The sequence below is a fragment of the Bos taurus genome, chromosome 11 (genome assembly GCF_002263795.3).
Source record: "Bos taurus isolate L1 Dominette 01449 registration number 42190680 breed Hereford chromosome 11, ARS-UCD2.0, whole genome shotgun sequence".
Taxonomy (NCBI): domain Eukaryota; kingdom Metazoa; phylum Chordata; class Mammalia; order Artiodactyla; family Bovidae; genus Bos; species Bos taurus.
In genome coordinates, this window is record NC_037338.1 from 13,907,821 (window position 1) to 13,932,064 (window position 24,244).

The 24,244-nt window shown below is 45.6% G+C and overlaps 1 protein-coding gene, 1 long non-coding RNA gene and 1 pseudogene across 3 annotated transcripts in view; 2 read left to right on the forward strand and 1 right to left on the reverse strand.

Moving 5' to 3' along the window:
- TGFA (transforming growth factor alpha) overlaps window positions 1-24,244 on the forward strand; it is a 118,664-nt gene that overhangs the window by 46,453 nt on the left and 47,967 nt on the right. The window lies entirely within an intron of this gene.
- LOC132346549 (uncharacterized) overlaps window positions 1-24,244 on the reverse strand; it is a 42,554-nt gene that overhangs the window by 9,393 nt on the left and 8,917 nt on the right. The gene's annotated exons all lie outside the window — the stretch shown is intronic.
- Window positions 12,602-12,746, forward strand: LOC112448926 (uncharacterized; annotated as a pseudogene).

Genomic DNA, 24,244 nt, shown 5'->3' on the forward strand with positions numbered 1-24,244 from the left:
GTTGGGGGTGGGGGTGGGGGGAAGGCTGCAGGTAACAAGATGCCAAAGAGCAGGGTAGGCCTTGTACAGGGCAGAGTCCCTCAGGGGACCTGGAGGGGGCAAAGACCAGCGTTCCTGGTCCAGACCCATTCTTTGAGTCATTCATTCAGTCAGCAAAGATTTATTGAGCACTTACTATGTGCCAGACCTTGATGAGAACAAAATCTCTGTTCTCAAGACCTTATACTCTACTGGGAAAGATAGACATACTATTATATTTTAATCTACCAAATTGGCATATTTTTGAGCATGGCAACTTTGAGTGCTGGTGTGTGTGAGGTGAGACAACTATGTATATTGCTTATGGGTATGCCTGTTGGCTTTCTGGGAAAGAGTTTAATATTAATTGGGAACTTGATTCCTTAGTATTTGTAAGAACCTTATAATTGTCCATGCCATGTGATCCAACAATTACACTTTTAGCCATCTGTTTTACAGAAATAACCAAGGATGTTAGGTTATTATCCACTGTAGTAAAATACAGCCAGTTTAAATGTCAGCAAGAGGGAAATAGTTATGGGACAGGTGATTAGATTTTAAATAAAAGCCCTTTAAAATCATGCTGATGAAGAATATTTAATGATATGGGAGAAAAGGTTCTATATAAAATTGAATATAATATCTCATGTAAATAAATAGAAAAAGGTGTATATAAAATTGAATAGAACATCTCAATTTTATACACTGTACACACAGATGCAAAAATAAAAGGCAAGCATCATATAGTATTAACATTAATTATCTCTGATGCCTCTTCATGAAAGTGAAAGAGGAGAATGAAAAAGCTGGCTTAAAACTCAACATTCAGAAAATGAAGATCATGGCATCTGGTCCCATCACTTCATGGCAAATAGATGGGGAAGCAATGGAAACAGTGACAGACTTTATTTTCTTGGGCTTCAAAATCACTGCACATGGTGACTGCAGCCATGAAATTAAAAGACTCTTGCTCCTTGGAAGAAAAGCTATGACCAACCTAGACAGCATATTAAAAAGCAGACATATTACTTTGCCAACAAAGGTCCATCTAGTCAAAGCTATGTTTTTTCCAGTATCCATGTATGGATGTGAGAGTTGGAGTATAAATAAAGCTGAGCGCCAAAGAATTGCTGCTTTTGAACTGTGGTATTGGAGAAGACTCTTGAGAGTCCCTTGGACTGCACGGAGATCCAACCAGTCCATCCTAAAGGAAATCAGTCCTGGGTGTTCATCAGAAGGAGTGATGCTGAAGCTGAAACTGCAATACTTTGGCCACTTGATGCGAAGAACTACTACTACTACTACTAAGTCGCTTCAGTTGTGTCCGATTCTGTGTGAACCCATAGACGGCAGCCCACCAGGCTCCCCCGTCCCTGGGATTCTCCAGGCAAGAACTAACTCATTGGAAAAGACCCTGGATGCTGGGAAAAATTGAGGGTAGGAGGAGGGGACAACAGAGGATGAGATGGTTGGGTGGCATCACTGACTCGATGAACATGAGTTTGAGCAAGCTCCGGGAGTTGGTGATATAAAGAGAAGCCTGACATGCTGCAGTCCGTGGGGTCGCAGAGTCGGATACGAGTGAGCAGCTGAACTGAACTGCATGGGAATATAGCTGATTGTAATTTCCTCTGTACTTTCCTGTTTTTTCCTATCCTGTCTACAGTGAGCATTTTTAATACTATAGTCAGAAATAAAAGGAGCTACCTTTTTAAAAAGACAGAAAAGGCCGTGGCTGACGTCCTGCCCTGCAGGTCTGTTGGCCCGTGTGAGCTGACTGCAGGCCGTCACGAGGTGCAGGCAGTGCCGCTGTTTGTGGAGCAGAGGGACCTGCCACTCTGGCCTGCATGCTTGGCGCCCACCTCCAGGGACCTCGCTGTCTGCGGAGGTTGACCCCAACAGAATACTTGCCAGTTCACCTCCAAGTTCTGGGGATACTCATCCAAACTCTCCTTTGGTGGCCCTTTGGCTCCTAAATGCTGATCCATTCTTTTTTTTTTTTTTTAAGCTGTTAATTTTATTTATTTTTACTTTTTTATCTTTAATTGAAGTATAATTGCTTTACAATGTTGTGTTGGTTTCTACTGTACAACAATGTGAATCAGCTCTAAGTATACATATATCCCCTCCCTCTTGAGCCTCGGTCTCATGCCCCCCAAAATACCTCCCCTCTAGGTCATCACAGAGCCCTGAGCTGAGCTCCCTGTGCTAAACAGCAGCTTCCCACTAGCTCTGTGTTTTACACATGATAGTTTATATATGTCAGTGCTGCTCTTGCAATTCCGTTCACTTTTATCTCTGGGTTTCAGTGGAGAGGTTGGGCTTTTCTGGGCCCCTGGCCCTAGAGTCAGTCTCCAGATAGAATGTGAGCACTGTGGAATTGGACAGAGTTCAGACTCTCCCCCTGCCCCTTACTAGCTGTGAGACCTTAAGCAAATTGCCTAACCTCTGTGTACCTCAGCTTCCTTATCTATGAAAGAGGAATAATGATGGGACCTGCTCTTAGGGTTGTTGTGAGCATTAAAAGGTGACATGTTAAACACCTGCAGCTGTGTGCACACACACTTGGGTACTGTGCTGCTGCTCCTCTTACTGTATCATTGGTGATGCATGGATCCCGACGCATGTCTGTGTCTTCATGGTGCTTTTATCACCGGCAATCTGGTTGTCAGGCAGTGGTTCTCATGTTCCAATGAGCAGAAGAATCATCCTGCTGATTGTTAAAATGCAGATTCCTGGACTTTCATCAGCCTGTGGCCCAGAAATCGGCACTTCTGATTTTCAGCAAAATGTGGTTAAGGCCCAAGGGAAAGAAGCTGAGTGGTAGATACATGCCCTTGTAGGCTGAGAGGCTTTCTCCTTAAGGCAGCAACCTCATCCCATCCCTGGAATTCTTAATCCACTTTGCTGGACAGAGCTGGTTTATGGGAGTCTGTGAAATGTTTGTGTTCCAGGACTAACTTTCTAGCATCCACCCAGAAGCTTGGTAAGATGATCCAACACCTCAGAACTTGGGCCATCACCTCAAAGCATCCCCTTTCTCTTTATCCTAAGCTTCCCCTTTCTCTTTATCCTTGCTGTGATGAAATGATGAACACAGTGGCTGTGGGGTAAGGCTTCAGCTTTGTTTTCTGAGAGCCTGACCCAAACTGCCTGCTTCTGAGTTTGGGTAACAGCCTTGAGTGTCTAGTTATTTACTAATGGAGGACCTTTAGCTATTTCACACCCCTTTCTCCACCTTTCCTATCATGTAGGATTCATTTATGCAGGACTCAACCTCTCTCCCTGGTGGGTTTCCCTGGTGGCCTTCCCTGGTGGCTCAGAGGATAAAGCATCTGCCTGCAATGCAGGAGACCCGGGTTCAATCCCTGGGTTGGGAAGATCCCCTGGAGAAGAAAATGGCAACCCACTCCAGTATTCTTGCCTGGAGAATCCCATGGACAGAGGAGCCTGGCGGGCTACAGTCCACAGGGTCGCAAAGAGTCGGACAGGACTGAGCGACTTCACTTTTTTTTTTAGCTGTTTTGATGGAGCCAGGTTCAGATGTCCTCCTTAGCAGTGCAGTAACTGTTCATTCTGAATCTCTTTTCTAAGTATAAGAGAAGGTGATTTCACATGTCTGATCATTGTATTGTTAGGCTGCATTGACTAAAGTGTTTCTTAAATACCGAAACGTGCTAGTACAAATCAAGGGGGAAAATGGATAAACAAAATAGAATGGGGGGGCTCAGTTTCACTCACACCGATGCCATAGAGCTGGGGTTCAAAGAGGGATGCTTTTCTTCCCAGTTGTCATTTAGCAGCCTGGCTGGGAAGCTCTCTTTCTAGGCCTTTTTTGTCCCAACTACTGGGGGCTTGGGGCTTCCCTGGGAGCTCAACTGGTAAAGAATCCACCTGCAATGCAGGAAACCCCAGGTCGATTCCTGAGTCGGAAAGATCCCCTAGAGAAGGGATAGGCTACCCACTCCAGTATTCTTGGACTTCCCTGGTCATTCAGACGGTAAAGAATCCCCCTGCCATGCGGGAGGATTGAACCCAAGGTTCAATCCCTTGGGTTCGATCCCTGGGTTGGGAAGAGCCCCTGGAGGAGACAGTTCACTCCAGTATCCTTGCCTGAAGAATCCCCAGGGACAGAGGAGCCTGATGTGTTGCAGTCCCTGGGGTTGCAAAGAGTCGGACACGACTGAGTGACTAAGCACGCACTGGGGGCTTGGGATATATATAATAAACATCTCTCCCTGCCTTATACAGTAGACCTAGAAAGGCACTTTTGGAATCTTGAAAGTGAAAAATGTTAGATCTTATTCAGAAATCTGCCACTAATGAGTCTCTCAGGTGCTCTGGGGCATGACAAATGGAAATATAATTATGAATCACATGACCGTCAACAGGAGCATCTATAACAATCTGGATGTAGCAGACTGTCCACCTAATATTCCCTTAAATAACCACAGCCCAGCGCAGTGAGAGGCTCTGGAAATCTAGATGTACATCTAACCAAAAGATAATCACTTCATCATTGTCGTTATAGGCAGTTTCCTAAGGATTTAACCATAGGTCAGTGCTTCACAACCTTTTTCAGAATAAAGATCCAATTTGAACGTCAAAAATCTGTGATGCACCACAGACAGTAGTTGTTCCTTTAATATTAAATTCGTATATACAAGTTGCTATGAGAACTCAGGAACTCTTTAAATTTGTATTTCATTGATCACGATAGAATTCATGTAGTAACATGACCTGACCTAGCACTTTCAGAATTCTCACCATATGCTGGATACTGTTCTGCCTATCCTCATTTAATACCTACAACTCTAGGGAAAAGGTACTACTCTTAGTCCCATTTTACAGTTGGCAAAACTGAGGCAGAGAGAAGTAACTTACCCAAGGTCACACAGAAAGTGGCAGGGCTGAGCTTTGAATCCAGGAACGGAGGGGGAGAGGGAACCCCAGCATGCTCTTTGGGAGGCATCAGGGAAGGCTTCTCACAAGAAGTGATTTTTGAACTGAGTTTTGAAGGAAGAGATGGAGTTAGGCAGGCAGACTTTGGGGTGAGGACGTGCTTGCAGGTGTGTGGAGGTGAGGCTGGGAGAAAGTGGTAGCTAGTTAAGCAAAACTGCACGTGGACTTTGTTCTCAGGTGTATAGATTATTAGCACTGTCGGTGTTTCGCCTGGATCTAATCACAGAGAGGTGCTTCCTAAAGGAAGCTTTTCACGGATTTACCTAAGATGGCTGTCAGTAGGCTTTTGCAACACAAAGGATTAAATCTTTAGGGCTCCAAGGTCACAAAGTCCATGGGGATAATAACACAGCCCTCCCACCCTTCAGCTTTAGCACAAGTGGTGGTCCTGTCTGCTCGCTGCCTTGGGTGTATATGCAGTGGGAGAGGTTTCTAGGCTAGACATTCTCAGTTATTCTTGGAGCTTCAGTTTTACTTGATTTTAGCTTCTCATTTGCAGGTGAGAGAATTATGCCTTTTCACCTGTTTAAGTGTGGCTTGATGCAAAGGTGCCTAAAAATAAAGATCATAAGGCTGATAACACAGTAATTACAGTAGTCTCTAGAGTCAGCCTGGGTTCAAGACTGAACTGCGCCCCTTGGGAACTCTGACCTTAGGCAAGTTACTTAATTGCTCTGTGCCTCAGTTTCCCCATCTGTAAAGTAGAGGTAACAGCAGAGTGTCCTTCATAAGGTCATTGTGAGGATTAAAGAGTTGGCATGTAACATGTTCAAACAGTGCATAGTAAGGCCTGTGTATTAGTCACATAGATCTTTTCAAAAACATTGAGAAAGCAGTGATATACATGTGAGAAATGATACCTGAAATACCAAGATGCCCTTAGCCAGTTGGTAGCCAGGATGTGCGGAGAAGGCAATGGCACCCCACTCCAGTACTCTTGCCTGGAAAATCCCATGGATGGAGGAGCCTGGTAGGCTGCAGTGCATGGGGTTGCTAAGAGTTGGACACAACTGAGCGACTTCACTTTCACTTTTCACTTTCATGCGCAGGAGAAGGAAATGGCAACCCACTCCAGTGTTGTCTCCTGGAGAATCCCAGGGACGGGGGAGCCTGGTGGGCTGCCGTCTATGGGGTCGCACAGAGTCGGACATGACTCAAGTGACTTAGCAGCAACAGCAGTAGCCAGGATGTGAGTTGAGTTTAAAGTTGTAAAGGACCACGCTGGGGGTGAGCCACATATTCCACACCCAGGGGCTTGCCCTTGAAACTCAGAGGACAGGTCAGAGGGAAGCCCCCCCTTGGCTTGTTGGGAAGTGGTACTATAGAACCTGCCACTCGAGGATGCCCCACCATGAAATTCTCCTTTTAGAATTGTGGTACCCAACACAGAGGAAACACAGCCTGACCCTTCAGTGGCAGTGATGGGAGGCGTGGGATGTTGTGCTCTATCCTGAGCCATGAGATTTAGGAGGGACATAATAGTAGTAGTAGTAGTAGTAAAGCTCAAGAAACTGAACCACCACAAGAAGTTGAGGCACAAGTGGGCTGAAAAGTGAGGTGAAATTCTCAGCTCCCTGTTTGGGGTGCCTGGCACAGACCCCAGGAGCACAGAGTTGGAAACGCTCAGTCACATGCTTGAGGGAGTCACATGGACAGCCTTTGACACTGTTGTTTAAAATAAAGTGAGAATGGGCTGCCCTCCCTTCTTGTGAAGGCCTCAGGAAGAGGCTGGTGATCCCACATGGGAGCTATTTGTAGTGATTTTAAGAGAAGCATTCACTCCTAATTCCTCTTTAGATTTGAATGATTTTAGAATCTGAATGGAAGCCTAGGTTGCTGTTGCTGCTACTGCTGCTGCTAAGTCGCTTCAGTCATGTCTGGCTCTGTGCAACCCCAGAGAGGGCAGCCCACCAGGCTCCCCCGTCCCTGGGATTCTCCAGGCAAGAACACTGGAGTGGGTTGCCATTTCCTTCTCCTGCGCATGAAAGTGAAAAGTGAAAGTGAAGTCGCTTAGCTGTGTCCGACTCTTAGCGACCCCATGGACTGCAGCCTACCAGGCTCCTCCGTCCATGAGATTTTCCAGGGAAGAGTACTGGAGTGGGGTGCCATTGCCTTCTCCGGAAGCCCAGGTTAAAAATGTATGAAGATGGAGAAATAATTAGATGGTTAAACAGAGAGCATACCCAATTAAGGAATAAGAGCTACTGGGATTAAATGACTTTTGGATTAACCATCCAGGTAACAACATGGAAGAAAATAATATTTCAAAATTTAAAAAAAGTTCTGTGGTACCCTTGAGAAAGAGGATATGATACGGACAGGATCTTTAGCCCAATTTGAGTTGACTTTATTTCTTCTGTTAGTTTTTTAAAATTCTTGATTTCATTAGTTATTGTTTTTGGCTGTTCTGGGTCTTTGTTGCTGCACGAGGTTTTCTGTAGTTGTGGTGAGCGGGGGCCACTCTCTGGTTGCAGTGGCTTCTCTTGTTGCGGAGTACAGGCTCTAGGCACTCAGGCTTCAATAACTGCATTTCCCAGGCATTAGAGCACAGGCTCAATAGTTGTAGCCACAGGCTTAGTTGTGCCATGGCATTTGGGATTTTCCTGGACCAGGGGTCCAGGGACCAATGTCTCCTGCATTGGCAGGTGGATTCTTCACCACTGAGCTATGAGGGAATCCCCGTTATTAATTTTTTTCTAAAAAAAGATTCTTATGATTGACTGTGAGGGTTTACTACAGACAGTTGTGCTGAGCATCAGAGATGGGCAAGGGATAGTCCCTGCCCTCCGGGCCCTTTTACTGGGAAAAGTGAGGAGTAAAGCTTCAAATCTTCTTTGAGTTAAATGACTTTGCCCACCAGAATTATAAATAAATCCATGTCAGGAAGGGCCAGGTGCAGACTGTCCACTGCCTAAGGGACTGAAGAAGGTGCCTTAAAGGAGTGAATTCCATGGACAGCCTTCTCAGCTTGGAATCAGCTTCAGTTACAACAGGAGGCTTGAAAAGGTGTGTCTGGAGGATCCTGAGAGGTTTCGAGTCCAGAATCTCTTTTCTGTGAACCATGGAAAAGGATATGGCCTCCAGACCATTTTTCAGCAAATGCAATGTATTATTTGTTAGGAATTCTGAAATAAGGTGCAGTCTAGGCCTTCTGTTCCCCGTGTGCACCATGGTGTGCCTTGTGCTGGTCATGCCCGCCATTAGCTCCTTTAGAAAGGTGAGGGGCACCTTCGATTAGTACACAGTGGAGTAGTCATACACAGCCTGTCTTCACTGTACATGAGGCAGGAGGTCAGCTGAGCTGGCCTTGTTTCCTTCTGGTCAATTTCTAATTAAAATATCAATCTTGGTAATGAGTGTTGATGTGCTGTGTGCTTAGGCGTGTCCAACTCTTCGCGACTGTCTGGACTGTAGACCATGGGATTTTTCAGGCAGGAATACTGGAATGGGTTGCCATGCCTTCCTCCAGAGGATCTTCCCAACCCAGGGATCGAACCCGTTTCTCTTGCATTGCAGGCAGCTTTTTTTTTACCCACATCAGAGAAGCCCAAAGAGTGTTGGTACTACAGAGCTATCCAAATCGTCACTCTGGTAAAAACTCACATTGGCTAATTAAGTCAAAGGAATTCTTCAAAGGTACATTTTTACCACTAATGCTACAGAAAGTTGACTTCTTTCTTAAAATTGGTTTAAGTAGTATAACTTTGTGAGTAAATACAATCCCCTGAGCCAGGATGTTGTTTGGGGAGAGGCTTTGACAATGTCAGTATTTTTAAATATCAGTGTATTTGTATTTGTCTTCAAAGGCTTATGTAATCAAAACTCTGGCTTATGGAGCATGCTCAGTTCATGGTTTGCCTTTAAGTAGATGAGTGATCAATGCTCAGTGTATCCCCCTTGAAGAGAGTGTGTCTTTAGAAGCCTCTGGCAGTTATTGAGAACTTCTCTGTCCAATGCAACAGCCACCAGTGGCTACGGAGCCAAGTTGAGATGTGTTAAAATATAAACACCAGATTTTGAAGACTTCTTATTCTTTTTATGTACTATCTTATAACTGCATGTTAATACTTGTCATTTATTGAAATGACACTCTTTTGATTATATTGGGTAAAATAAAATATTCAAATCAATTTCACTTTTTTTTTCCAAAAGGTGATTTTTTTTTTTTTTTTTTCAGTTCAGTCACTTAGTCATGTCTGACTCTTTGCAACCCCATGGACTGCAGCACACCAGGCCTCCCTGTCCATCACCAACTCCTGGAGTTTACTCAAACTCATGTCCATCGAGTCAGTGATCCCATCCAACCATCTCATCCTCTGTCATCCCCTTCTCCTCCTGCCTTCACCCTTTCCCAGCATCAGGGTCTTTTCCAATGAGTCAGTTCTTTGCATCAGGTGGACAAAATATTGCAGTTTCAGCTTCAGCATCAGTCCTTCCAATGAATAATCCGGACCGATTTCCTTTAGAAGAGAGTGGTTGGATCTCCTTGCAGTTCAAGGGACTCTCAAGAGTCTTCTCCAACACCACAGTTCAAAAGTATCAATTATTCAGTGCTCAGCTTCCTTTATAGTCCAACTCTCACATCTATACATGACTACTGGAAAAAACAGCCTTGACTGCTGCTGCTGCTGCTAAGTCACTTCAGTCTTGACTAGGCGGACCTTTGTTGGCAAAGTAATGTCTCTGCTTTTTAGTATGCTGTCTAGGTTGCTCATAGCTTTTCTTCTAAGGAGCAAGCGTCTTTTAATTTCATGGCTGCAGTCACCATGTGCAGTGATTTTGGAGCCCCCCAAAATAAAGTCTGTCACTGTTTCCATTGTTTCTCCATCCATTTGCCATGAAGTGGCAATGAAGTTTTTTTTTTGGTTAGTTTTTTAGAAAATGTCAAATCACCTCATTGGCTCACCATACTTGCTACTGGACAGCACGCCCCCAGGGCCTAACAGCACATTTGTTCCCGCTCACATCACTTCTCCCATCCTGGATCTTCCCCTAAAAGCCAGCCCCTTAGAACATCTCTCGTCAACCTCATCCCAAGATCTTGCTCCAGCCCACATGTCTAGTGCTTTCTCATGTACCTGAACGTGTGACAGTGATCTGCTTAGGGAATGGTGACTTGTCCTTTAAGCTCTAGGTCTTACATCTCTTCCTTTAGAGCTCCCCTACCATCTTTGAAGAAAATTAATTTGTCCTTCCTCTGTCCCATTCCTTTGTTTTGAAATACTTGGGGTTTGGGGGGAAATATTTTTTCCCCCCTGCTGCCTCCTCTCTTCTGGTAGTTCCTTGGGGACAAGGGACTGTGTATTTTGTTAAAACTTCTTATTTTATATCAGAGTGTAGCCAATTAAGAATTTACAGTAGTTTCAGGCGAACAGAAAAGGGACTCAGTCATACGTGTATCCATTCTCCCCCAAGCTCCCCTCCCATCCAGGCTGCCACAGAACATTGAGCAGAGTTAAGGGACTGTGTCTTGTTCATCTCTGTATAAGAGGAACGCTTTATTCCATGCCTGACACAATGGGAGCGCAGTAGAGGTTGAATGAGTAACGAACACTAGCTCTAGAACACCAGTGTCCCTATAAAGACATGAAACACAGAAAATTAGCATAGCATTGTGTTCACTTCTAAAAGTAGAGACTACAGGCTGCTAACATAAGAATCAACCAGATGCTTATAAAAATTTAATATTCCTAGGCTTCACTCTTAACTAGCAGGTTCGGTCAGGAGAAGTTACGTCATGTTGCAGTAACAAAATTTCATTACCTTCATAGAAAAATTCTCTCATGAATTTGAAGTCCACTGTGGGCCCTTGGATGACTCTCCTGGGTGGTTCAGGTTAAACCTGCAGTGGAATGTGAGGTCTGTTCCCTCCAGTTGAATGTTCTCACCACATATGGGTCAATTTTCAGTGCCCCATTTCATTGCCTGAAGTAATTCATATGGCACCTTGTACAAGGGCGTGGAGAAACCAAGCCTGTGTGCCCAGAATGTGTGTGCCAGGTAATCCACATTTTTAGCTCCTTGCTGGTCTGTATTCACACTGACATTAGGGGGCCATTGGGTAGGACAGAACTTTTCAACTTTGGCTGCACATTGAAATTACCTGGGGAGTTTCAAAAACACCAGTGCCCTGGGCCTACCCGCAGAGATCCTCATTCGCAGAGGCTGGGGGAGAGGTGCAAGCGTTAGCATTTATTTAGTCTTCCTGGGGGATTCTCCTATGGGGCCAGAGTAGAAAACCACAGGTGCAGGGAAAAGAGCAAGGGCCTTTGGATCCTGACTCTAGCGCAGACTGAACCTTGGTTTGCATGCCTGTCGGCAGCAGTCAAGATCAAACAAATGTGAAAATATTTGTCAGCTGCAGTATTGAACAAATATCAGCTATATTTATTCACTGGCAGGTGTGGACTTTTTATAAGCTGGAGTCGGGCACATTCCTACATGCACACGTGGTTTCTGTCCCTCCTCGTCCCCTGCCCCCGGCACCCCCAAAGCCAGGAGGGAAAGGAAAGCATCCTCCACACCTTTGCCTCTGCCAGCTTTTCAGTCAGTAACCTGGGGGTGGCAAGGCCCCTTCTGCTTATCTTCATGATAAAAGGAAGAGAAAGGAGGGAAAAAATGCTTCCCCACTTCTTTTTCCTCTCCGTCTCTGTTCCAGAACCCTTAGCCTAGGCCAATTGTGCCTTCACCTTTCCCAGGCCCCTCCCTTCACTGACCCGTCACTCCGTACCTTATGCCTCTAATCTCCTACAACCCTATCTCCAACCTCTCCCTAAAGCTCTTCCCTCTGACACCCTAGTCCCGTGCCAGGGCATGCAGCAAGCACCCTGGCTCTGGGGAGGCCCCTTCCCTGCTTTCTGATGAGTTGAGCAGCATTAGACATCTATACTCTGAGGATATTCAAATTCAAGGCATTGTCACATAGCCGTATTGTTAGGACTGGCTGACTCAGCCGCACTCTGAGAGATGAGATGTGCTATTGGTTAGGCCAACGGGCCTAGCACTCTCACCCACTCTTTAGAATATCTCGTTTCCTGTGGTTTAATATTTTGTTTCATGTTAGATCCTGAGTTTGCAAACAACCTCTTGTAATGCTGCTGTTCTGTAACCTGGGATTGGTCTCCAAAGTCAGTTTTCTTTAGTTTCAGAAGTACCACATTGGCTTTCTTCCACTGACAGAGTTGAGCGTTTAGGCTGGAATAAGCTGTTTTTAATTATTTTTCCTCTCATGTCTAACAACTTCCAAAGCAGAACAATGCCAAGGGTACCTTTGGTTGTTGTTCAGTCGCCAAGTCATGTCTGACTCTTTGCAACCTCATGGACTGCAGCACACCAGCCTTCCTTGTCCCTCACCATCTCCTGGAGTTTACCCAAGTTCATGTCCATTGAATCGGTGATGCCATCCAGCCATCTCATTCTCTCTTGCCCTCTTCCCCTTCTTCCCTCAATCTTTCCCAGCATCAGGCTCTTTTCCAGTGAGTCCACTCTGCATCAGGTGGCCAAAGTACTGGAGCTTCAGCTTCAGCATCAGTCCTTCCAATGAATATTCAGGATTGATTTCTTTTGTAATTGACTGGTTTGATCTCCTTGCTGTCCAAGGGACTCTCAAGAGTCTTCTCCAACTCCCTGGCAATGGGCAAAGAGGCACCTGGTTGGTGGTGTTGCTCTTATATCAGTCAGGGGCAAAGCAGATGTCTAGTCCTTTGTTCATCCTAGCTTGATGCCTGGATTGGTGGCCAGAGCTATTTCATGCCTGGGGCACATAAAATGTAGGAAAAAAAAAAAAAAAGAGTCTTCTCCAGCACCACAGTTTGAAAGCATCAATTCTTTGGAGTACCTTGCAGGAAATAAATGCCATACTACATATGAAAATATAGACCTGTGCTTTTATATGAATTGTTGGCTTTGTAGAAGGATTGAAAGCATCCATCAGCCTAGACAGCTGTGAACAGATCCTTTGAAATTATTCTTAGTGGTCCAGCAAATACAGCTGAGGAACTTGGTAATGGAGGTTTTATGTCAGGCATCAGATTGTAGGCCACCCCAACCTTCCCAAAAGTTGGAGCCCACTTCTGTCCTGCTTATCTGCCAGAACGTTCTCTTCACCTTAGTTCTTTCTGAGGTCAGCCGGGCTGGAGTGAGACGTTCCCAAAGGGAAAGAGCTCCAGGACTCATCTCCTTGTCGGCAGGGGCTGTGCGTGCAGCTTCTCCTTATTTCCAGCATCTCCCATGTGGTAGGTGCAGTTGGTATTTTCCCTTGATATGTGCATGGTGTTAGGTCTCCTACAGACATCAGCTGCTGCTACTGCTGCTGCTAAGTTGCTTCAGTCGTGTCCGACTCTGTGCGACCCCATAGACGGCAGCCCACCAGGCTCCCCCATCCCTGGAATTCTCCAGGCAAGAACACTGGGGTGGGTTGCCATTTCCTTCTCCAATGCATGAAAGTGAAAAGTGAAAGTGAAGTCGCTCAGAGATTCGCTGAATTAAACAGAAACACTTAGCAAACTGAAGATAAGCCTCCTTCAATCAGATCTCCTTGGTATGCTTTCTTGCAAACGAAGATAGTTGAATAACTATTTGAGCTCTGGTTTGAACTGCAACCCAATGCAGCATCTCCCGTGTCACCATCAGCTGCAAGAACAGCAGCCACAGTAGCAGCAGCAATAGACCCAGATCACTCCTACCCTTCGAGGCCCTGCTGCACAAATCCAGGGGGGCAGTCCCCCACCTCCCTCTCCAGCTGCAGATCATACCCCTTTCCTCCTTAACCCCTGTGCTTCAATCTCTGGCCTCCTTTCATTTTCTTAGATATGTCGGACCCTTCTTCATTGCTAGGCTTTTGCACTTGCTCTTCTTTTGCCTGCAGTGCTCTTTCCACAGTTTTCCCATAACTCTTATCTCTGTCCTTTGGGTCTCAAATCTTCTTCCCCTTCTCCACGCGCTCTTCCCTGGACGGTGACCTCCAACAGCAGCTCTCCATCACACCTCTGTTCCTTTTCTTCATAGCACTCACCGCTGCCTGTAATGATTTCATGTTTTTATTTGCTTGTCCTTTGCCTGCCTCCCCCAGCCTCCCTAAGTTCCCTGAGGGCAGGGATCTTGTCTGGCTAGTTCAGTAATGGTTCCCTGTGCCCAGCACGATGCTTGGCACATTCGTTGTTGTTTAGTCGCCAGGCTGTGTCTGACTCTTTTGGGACTCCATGGACTGTGGCCTGCCAGGCTCCTATGTCCATGGCATTTTTCAGGCAAGAACAGTAGAGTGGGTAGCCATCCCTTCTCCAGGGGATCTTCCCAACCCAGGGTTGGAACCCGCATCTCTTGCGTCTCCTGCATTGGCAGGTCGATTCTTTATGACAGATCCACCAGAGAAATCTGCTTGGCACATAAAAGGCACTTGATATTTATATGAGTGAGCGAATGAAGAAATGAATGAATCTGCCCTTTACATCACCACTGCATCTTTACAACACTCATTATTGATGCTCGGGGAACCTCAGGCCCAGAGTCCCCAGAGTGTTTTTGGGACTTGCTCAAGGTCAAAATTAGTAACAGAGAGCTGAGATTTGATCTCAGTTTGCCTGCCTGCTGATGTTATGGTTCAATTTTTTGCCTTATTCTCTTCCTTCATGGGTTTATGAATAGGAAGTATTTTGTTTGTTCCTGTGGCTCAAAACTTCTTGTCCATGGTCCTTGAAATAGATCATTTCCCATCCTTTTGTGCAAAAGAACCTGGTGGCAACCAGGAAGTGTTGCAGCAGAAGCATATTTTGGAGGGAGTTACAGACATTTGCCTGAGCCTGAGGATTGTGGGTGAGTCTTTTTTGAGATGTAACACACATCTTAAAGGCTAATTTTTAGAAATAAGAAAATAATCAGAGGTTTTCCCCGTGGCTCAGTGGTCAAGAATCTGGTTGCAATACAGGAGACACAGGAGACGCAGGAGACTTGGGTTCGATTCCTGGATTAGGAAGATCCATCTGAGGAGGGCATGGGAACCCACTCCAGTATTCTTGTCTGGAGAATCCCATGAACTGAATCCCTCCAGAGGAGCCTGGAGGGCTACAGTCCATAGGGTAGCAAATAATCGGACACGACTAAAGTGACTGAGCACAGCACACAGCTCTGCAAGGAAATAATCAGTGGTTTCCTAATATCCAATTAAAAGTGTACTGAGGAAGGCCACTTTCAAAATAGTTACAAAACATAAACTATAGACTATGTAGGAATAAACTCTAAAAGCTGTGCTCAGTCTGAAGAATACTGCAAAGCTTTCATTTTGAGGTAATTGATTTGACTAAAGAGAACCATGTCTCCATAGCAAAGCACGATGATATGAACTGTAAGTTCTGCTCGTTATTACTTTATAAACCCAAGTAGTCCTAGTTAGTCACTTTTTTTTTGGCTGTGCTGGGTTTTCATTGCTGCTCACAGGCTTTCTCTAGTTGCGGCAAGTGGGAGCTACTCTAGTCATGGCGTGTGGGCTTCTCATTGCTGTGGCTTCTCTTGTTGCAGAGCAAGGGCTCTGGAGTGTGTGGGCTCAGTAGCTGTGGCACATGGGCTTAGTTGCCTAAAGGCATGTGGCTGTTTCCTGGAGCAGGGATCGAACCTGTGTCCCCTGCACTGGCAGATTCCTGTCCTCTGGGCCACCAGGGGAAGGCCCTAGTTAGTCTTTACACGGGATCAGAATGGGGAACGGGGAATTTGAGTAAATGATTCTAAAGTTTAGCTTTAAGAATAAAGCATGAGAAAATGTTGATTTAAAAGGTGGAGGGATTTGTACCATCAAATGTTAACAATTAATATAAAGCTGCACTAATTAAAACGTTATGATCCTGGCACACGAATAGATACATTCATGAGCCAGCCTGGAAAGCTCCAGAAGAGAGCCAATTACATGTAACAGGTTGATGTGATGCAAAGTGGCATTTCATAGCCCTAAGGAAAGAGAGGATGATGTCACAAATGATTCTGGGATCTTAGGCTAAACACTGAAAAAGAAACACAACTGGATATGAAAACTTAATGATATTCTAAAGTAAGTTCTAGCTGATTGGAATATTTTTAAACGGAAACAGAGTTTATCTAAAAAATATTAATAAAGGTGAATATATAATTTATATAAAAGGAAAACTAATCAGAACATTGAGGACTGAAACCATAAAGTAAAATAGATATATAAAACTATAATTTTCTGAATATCATAGAAAGAACATTGTAAAGAAAAGTCATAGATATTTACCAATATTTGAATCCTAAAAAGAAGTCATGTCTTTAATACATAAAGCACTCTTACAAAATTAACAGAAATTTTGATATGCCAGTAAGAACACAAGCAAATTATTTGAATAGAGAAGTCACAAAATAATCAGTACCTATGGCCAATAAACATAGAAAAGATATCCAGCCTTGCTAGTAATCAAAGAAATGCAGATTAACTCAAGATAGCATTTTCATTGGTCAAATTAGCTAAGATAAAAATAAGTATTGTGTGCAAAGTAGATAAGGTTGGACACTTGTACTGTTTGTTGGGTGTGTAAGTTCTCTCACCTGCACAAGAATACTTTGGAAATACTTATCATAAAATTTTTAAATGGCCGGCTTACCCATTGATCCAGAAATACCACTTCTAAAAATTTATCCTAAGGAAATAAGCATGAGTTGATTTGTGTGACCTAGCTATGATGAGGTTCACTGCAGCAAGATATTTATCAGGAGAACTCCAAATGTCGAGATGGTAGGAGGTGCTGGGGAGGACTTCAGGTTGTTTGAAGTGGATGGGCAGAGCCTGTGTCTGTTTTGCTGGACGATACGGAAAAGTTAGTGCTTAGGTCACCATCTGAGCGGCCAACGAAGCATACAGGTAATGCAGTGGTACATTCGATGGCCTATGTTTAGAGTTTTATTTTTCTGTTTTGATGGAAGGGTTTCAGGCTTGTATCTTTCAGGTTACTATGAATTAGGGTCCAAATTTCTCATTTACGGTTTTGAACTGTTGAACACTTGCTTACGTTAGTTCAGTACATGTGGACATAGTCATTTGATTGAATTTCTAACTATGTTGGCTCTCAGATTATGATTGTAAAAACAAAAAGTATAGGTTTCCCTTTCCTCCTGCTCTACCCATTTTTACATTTTAAAGTGAAGTCACTCAGTCGTTTCGGACTCTTTGCGACCTCGTGGACTGTAGTCCACCAGGCTCCTCCGTCCACGGGATTCTCCAGGCAAGAATACTGGAGTGGATTGCCATTTCCTTCTCCAGGGGATCTTCCCAACTCAGGGATCGAACCTGGGTCTCCAGCATTGCAGGCAGATGCTTTAACTGCTGAGCTACCAGCGAAGCCCATCAAACTTGCAAATATTTTTCTGCAGACAATAGATTACTGGGAAGATAGAATTCTTTTGTTAGGTGTGGTAGGCTGAATAATGGTCCCCCGAGGACGTCCACATCCTGAACCCCAGAACTTGTGAATATTCGACCTTGCATGGAAGAAGGGACTTTGCAAATTAACTAAATTAAGGGCCTTGAAATGGGGAGATTATCTTGGACTACCTGGGTAAACCCAGTGTCACCAAAAGAGCCCCTACAAGAGGAAGGTATGAGCCCCAAGTTAGAGCAGGAGAGGAGATGAAGGAAGCAGATATTGAAGTGATGCTGTCTCCAGTCAAAGACTGGTTCTGGCTGACTCTGCTGCTGCTGCTGTTGCTGCTAAGTCGCTTCAGTCATGTCTGACTCTGTGTGACCCCATAGACGGCAGCCCAGCAGGCTCCCCCGTCCCTGGGATTCTCCAGGCAAGAACACTGGAGTGGGTTGCCATTTCCTCCTCTAATGCAGGAAAGTGGAAAGTGAAAGGGAAGTCACTCAGTCGTGTCCGACTCTTCGCGACCCCATGAACTGCAGCCTACCAGGCTCCTCTGTCCATGGGATTTTCCAGGCAAAAGTGCTGGAGTGGGGTGCCATTGCCTTCTCCTCTGGCTGACTCTAGAAGCTGGGAAAGGCAAGGAAACAGATCTCCTTAGAGTCTTTAGAAGGAACCAGTCCTGGTGACACCTGGATCGTAGCTCCGTAAGACTAATTGCAGACTTCTGACCCACAAAACAATAAAATGATAAATTTGTGTTGTTTTAAGAGCCATGTGGTTTGTGGTAATTTGGCATAGCAGCAGTAGAAAAAAATACATTTAGAAAAGGAGGAAATATCAAACTTTTACTTGAGCCGTAGTTATACATTAGCTTTACTACGTTATACATTAGTTATGCTATGGGTGAGTTCAGAGATGTAGATTCTGGTCATGAACTTGGGAAGTCGCCTCTCTAGGTCTCTGGTTCTTCATCCTTAAGGTTCACTTCTTGCTCTAAAGTCCTGGTCCTCCTTCAGCATTTGTTTACCGTCATTAGGTAACAAATGTGTTGACACTGGTAAGTTGGGTGAGGCTAGTGAGTAGATTCCAGTTGATTTGTTTTGGAGGCTGGTTACACTGTTGTTAGCATTGTGCTTTTTGGGGTGTGTGCCTGGGTGTGTGGTGCGTCCTCATGTGCAGATCTTGGGATATCACAGTAAGTGCTGAGAGTCAAGTGGGTCAGAGGCCATTAGAACTACAACAAACGGATTGCAAAATGTCAAAGATGGGGCATGCAGGCCTGATGGACTCTCCTGTGGTGATCTGAGATCTTTCTAGAAGGATTTTCTATATCTCTCCTGCTCAGACCCCCTATTCCAAATTGCGGCAAAGTTTTGCACATACAGAATGAGAAGTTTGAGATTATAATGTCACATCAAAGTCCTGCCATAGAGCAGCCCAAGTGTCCATAGTTACTTGTCCAGCAGACCCATGGGACCTGCCAAGGAGGGAGAGTGGGTCTGCATTTTGGCTCCCAGAAGGTGCACAGTAAATGTTGCTGAAGAAAACAGTTCAAAACCTTAGCAGTGAGAGTTGTCACTTGATACCACAGAGTGTATGCATGTTTAATAATGTGGTACATGGGCCTTTGGGGCTTTCCTGGTGGCTCAGATGGTAAAGAATCTGCCTGCAATGCAGGAGACCTGGGTTTGATCCCTGGGTCAGGAATATCCCCTGGAGAAGGGAAAGGCTACCTACTTCACTATTCTTGCCTGGAGAATTCCAAGGACAGAGGAGCTTGACAGGCTACAGTCCATGGGGTCGGGTCACAAAGAGTCGGACACGACTGAGCGGCTAACACCACCACCACCACCACATGGGTATTTTGGAGTTTTATCACATACATTATTTCCTCTGCATATAAGCATAAGAACCACAAGCGATATCTATTTATATTTAAGTTTGACTGTGTTAAAGATAAATATATACATGTAGTTTTCAAATTGGAAGGCAATGGCACCCCACTCCAGTACTCTTGCCTGGAAAATCCCACGGACGGAGGAGCCTGGTAGGCTGCCGTCTATGGGGTCGCACAGAGTCGGACATGACTGAAGCGACTTAGCAGCAGCAGCAGTTTTCAAATTAAAGTTTGTGCCTATAAGAAATCAGTGCTACATTTTAAAATGGGAATGAATTCATCTTATCGCCATTGGGCACATTCACACCAAAAGTAAAGTCGTGTTTATCAGGGAATGACATGAAAGACACCCTTGTTTTTCAGAGCACATTGGAAGCACAATTGGTGATTGAGAGGCATGCCAGAGGGTCGTCGTTACAACTTGTTATCCCAACGTGTGGAAACATTGTGAAATGGAGCTGAGGTTTTGAAGTTAAACATGGGGATATGGAAAACCCCTACTTTACACAGAGTCAGTTCGATAATCAAAAGGGATATCAACGAACACTGAGGTGAACAAAACACCCTTGCATAGTGAGAAAGGAAGAAAAAATTCAGGGCTTGATTAACCAGTCATGGCTCTGGGGCCAACCAGCAGAGCAACCTTGGGCGAGTCACTTAACCTCTTGGGTCTGTTTCCTTGTCTGTTAAATGGGGAAAAATACTTGCTTGTCTGGTGGGGAGTGAGAAATAGGGATGATGGCTTACACATGCACCCACTCACCTTATTTGTGCCTGACCTCAGCAGATGTACCGTTCAGCTAAGAAGATGCCAGAGCCATGCTCAACTGACTGCAGTCCAAGATGGAGCTCATTAATATCTGCTCTAGAGTCCTCTCCCCTTAGCCCTACCTTGGCCAGCTGTGGAGAAGGAAGTGCCACATTTGAGTACCTGTCAAGGCCCAAGGTGGCTGTGGAAGGCTCCCTCAGTATGAGAACCTCTGGTGCTCTTCTTGCCTTTCTTCTATCCCTTACTGAGTTGAGGCCCAGGTTTTTTCTGTAGGCTTTCCTCCTTTCCTCTCAGCCCTCTAGATACCTTTATTTTTGTTTGCTTTGTATCAGCACAAATTGGGAGTGAGGGTGGTAACCTCAACTGAGCATAAGATCCTTGAAAGTAGGCCAGGTTTTTCTCTTCTGTAGTGAGTTTTCTGCACAGATAAATAGCTCATATTTGTTTCTTTAAAAAAAAATTGTAGAATTGGCAGTGTCACCTCCAGGACACTGGAGATATACCTTTGTGCAACTCATTTCCTGGGCTGTGTAAGCTCTTAGTCCAGGTTATGTGGATTGGTGCCCCAGGAGTCCCTAAGGGTCAGATACAGACAGAGTCATGGTATCTTCCACATGGCAAGGAAACTAAATATGAGCCTTTTCGCAGGGGACATTGTTGTTGTTGTTCAGTCGCTCAGTCATGTCCAACTCTTCGTGATCCCATGGACGGCAGCACAACAGGCTTCCCTCTCCTCCACTATCTCACGGAGTTTGCTCAGATTCATGTTTATTGAGTTGGTGATGCCATCCAACCATCTCATCCTCTGTCGTCCCCTTCTCCTCTGCCCTCAATCTTTCCCAGCATCAGGGTCTTTTCCAGTGAAGTCAGTTCTTCGCATCAGGTGGCCAAAGTATTAGAGCTTCAGCTTCAGCATCAGTCATTCCAATGAATATTCATGACTGATTTCCTTTAGGATTGACTGGTTTGATCTTCTTGCAGTCCAAGGGACTCTAAAGAGTCTTCTCCAGCACCACAGTTCAAGAGCATCAGTTCTTCAGCACTCAGCCTTCTTTATGGTCCAACTCAGGGGACAAGAGGGGAGTAAGGAAAGCCTTTCACTTGTCAGAGTAGAGCCCTTCTGGGAAGGAACAGTCCTGTGCATAAAACGCTGTTAGGCCACTGTCTCCAGGAAGGAGGCCTGGCTGGCTGGGGCCTGGTAAAAGGGAGACATCTCACAGTATACACATGTTCCTTATGAATTCTCAAGACGATGAAGGAAATGAATGTCTTTAAAAACCAGCTGTCTTATAGGTCATTCCGCAGGCCAGGGAGACTCACGGAAGTGCAAGTGGGCCCTCTTGAGTAGAGTGGTGTTCCTCTGCATGGTGATGTGACTTCTGGACTGTGCCACGCTGGAAAGTCTGATTTGGCCTGGAAGGTTATTGGCTCCCCCACACACCGTAAGCCGCCGCTCCTGACCAACCTGCCGACGCCTCATTGTTCCCTGCCTCAACATGGGTGTGTCCTTGGGTCCCCATTGCAGCGCCAGTGCTGACGCTGCACACCTGGGGCTGAACAGCCCAGGAGAAGCACCATCCAGCAGCTCCGGCCCTTGTCCTCAGCCCAGCTCTTAGAGAACATGCTGGGCTTCTGATGGGGCGTGGGAGCTAACAGTACCTTCTTTAGGAGTTAAATTAAAGATGGGTGGGTAGGTGGTGAACTCTGTGTGGCCCCTGGGCTTGACATTACTGAATACTGGCCGTTTTTTCCACTGTCGGTTCCCACTGAATATGGTCATGTCATATGTCAAACATGCCATGGTTGGAGAAACCCGAGCCAGGAGTCACTTTTTATTTTCCTGAGTCACTTTTATGAATGGCTTGAATTGAAGGGAAAGGCACTCACTGGTACACAGATATGTCCACGCCGTGTCATGTTGGCTCCCGGGCCAGGTAAACGTGTGAAGTGCAGGAAGCCCTGTAAGCCGAGACTTGGCTTTGAGGCTGATGTCCTGCCTAGGTGGCTGGAACGCAAGGGCAGATGTCTTTTCATAGCTCACATATGAGTTTAAAGCAAAATAAGGCAGGAAGTCAGAGAGAGACCAATTCATCCCTCCTTGATTATTTACCCAACATGATGCTGAAAGACATTTGTGTTTTTTGGAAGTTCTGTTCCCTGGCAATGAAATAAAACCTCCTTTCTAGGCTAGAAAGATTGATGTCCAACTACATTAAAGGAGTATGTGAGTAAAAGGAAACTCTGTATTCTACAAGTGAACACAAGAACTTCCACTGTGCTTATGGGACCGAAGTGCAGAGCGTGTTATCAGACCCAAAATTTGTGACACAGAAGTAAAATTGTTTTAATAAGACTGGAGCACAAAAATAGTCCCACTTCCCATGGTTTGAAAATTGTTATATGAAGAAGGTTTGATTTTACTAGGAGATGAGAGAGAGGCAAAGAGTAGGATTCAACTTTGTTTTTATTTTTCTCTGCTTAAGGACATCACTGATTGGCACCATATAGCAAGGCACATCACATCAGTGGCTATATGTCCAATTTCTTTTCAGTGAATTTTGTTTAGTTGTTTGCAAAGATTTCTATGGTTCTGTATATAGTCTAGGAATGCCAAAAGGAATTTCTTAATTTTTTTCTTTTAAATTACTTATATATATGAGACCAGTGGTTTTAAATCTTTGCTGCATATTAGAACCACTAGGAGAGTCTTAAAAAAAATCCCATGGTCCCAGCAGCACCCAAGAACAATTAAATGGTCCTCTCTGGGGGTGGACCCAGGCATAGGTACTTTTGCAAGGTGATTCCAGTGTGTGGCCAAGATTGAGAAGTGCTGGTCCAGAGCAGCACTTAGCAAACTGCAGTGTGTATACAATGCTCCCTCCATGGGGGATGTAGTGGGCGGGGAGTCTGGTTAAAATGCAGGTTCTGTTTCAGCAGCTCCAGGTGGGACCGGCACTCTGCATTCTAACAAGCTCCTGGGCAGTGCCAATACTGCTGGTCTATGGACCACACTGAACAGTGAGGTCCCAGACTATAGAAGAGACCCTACAGCTAGATGCCGGATGGCAGACACAGTCATGATGACATGCTGCCCAGGTTCTCGCTGCTCCCCTGACTGCTGTCCCCCGCCATGTAAACAAACAGCAAAGCTACCAGAATTCATCTTCCTTTTCCTCTGAGGTTTTTTAATGATTGTTTGCAAACCCCAAAGGAAAAGCCCTTCTTTCTCAGACCTTGCTTGACGGTTTGTCCATGAGAACGTGAGTCATTCCAAGGTGGAGATTGGGGTCCATCTCCCCTGAGTGCGTGGCCAAGGGCCTCTGTCGATGGGGTGGTGACCTGTGTCTGCACTCTGGCGGCTCGCCTGGCTGTGGGAACATTCCCTATGCAGCCCCGGGAACCCTGGTCTCGTGCTTCGTCAGTGGGGAGGAGAGATCTTGGTAAACACTGCGTGGGAAGAGGAATGAAATGGGCTGAGAATGAGGCTAAGGGATGGGTGTGTGAAATGCCAGGTTGAGTGAGGCCGGGGTGCCTCAGAGCAGCATTCCAACGCCCACCTCCCCAGCAGCTGGTGGGAGAAGATGCTCACCTGCCCGGGGAGGCAGGCAGTGTGAAGCAGCATGGTGCAGGGCCCCAGCCGAGCTCTGCGGGGTGGCCTGTCTGTGCTTCACTCTGGGGCCCAGCTGTGGGCTAGAGGGGCAGCTCCTGCCCTGGCCTCGCATGCTGGGGACCCCATCAACGGTCCCCTGGCCCCGTCCTGTCTCCTATGAAAGGTCATTGTGTTCTGTGTTCCCCATGCCCTCTCAGTGCCTAGAAAGGTCTGATTCAAGGCCAAGACCCCTAAACTAATTTACCTGGATGTTTTGGCCATCTTTGGACCAAGGAAATCTTAGTAACGAACTGGAATTTCTGGACTAGGCCTTCTCTGTAGAGTGGGTGAGTTCTGTAGAACAGCTGCTCAAGACTGAGCTAAAAGTAACAGACATATGAAAACTCAGTCCACTGTGGTTTCCACTCTCTGGTCACATCAGTTCAGTTCAGTTCAGTCGCTCAGTCATGTCCAGCTCTTTTCGACCCCATGAACTGCAGCACGCCAGGCCTCCCTGTCCATCACCAACTCCCGGAGTCCACCCAAACCTATGTCCATTGTGTCAGTGATGCCATCCAACCATCTCATCCTCTGTCATCCCCTTCTCCTCCTGCCCCCAATCCCTCCCAGAATCAGGGTCTTTTCCAATG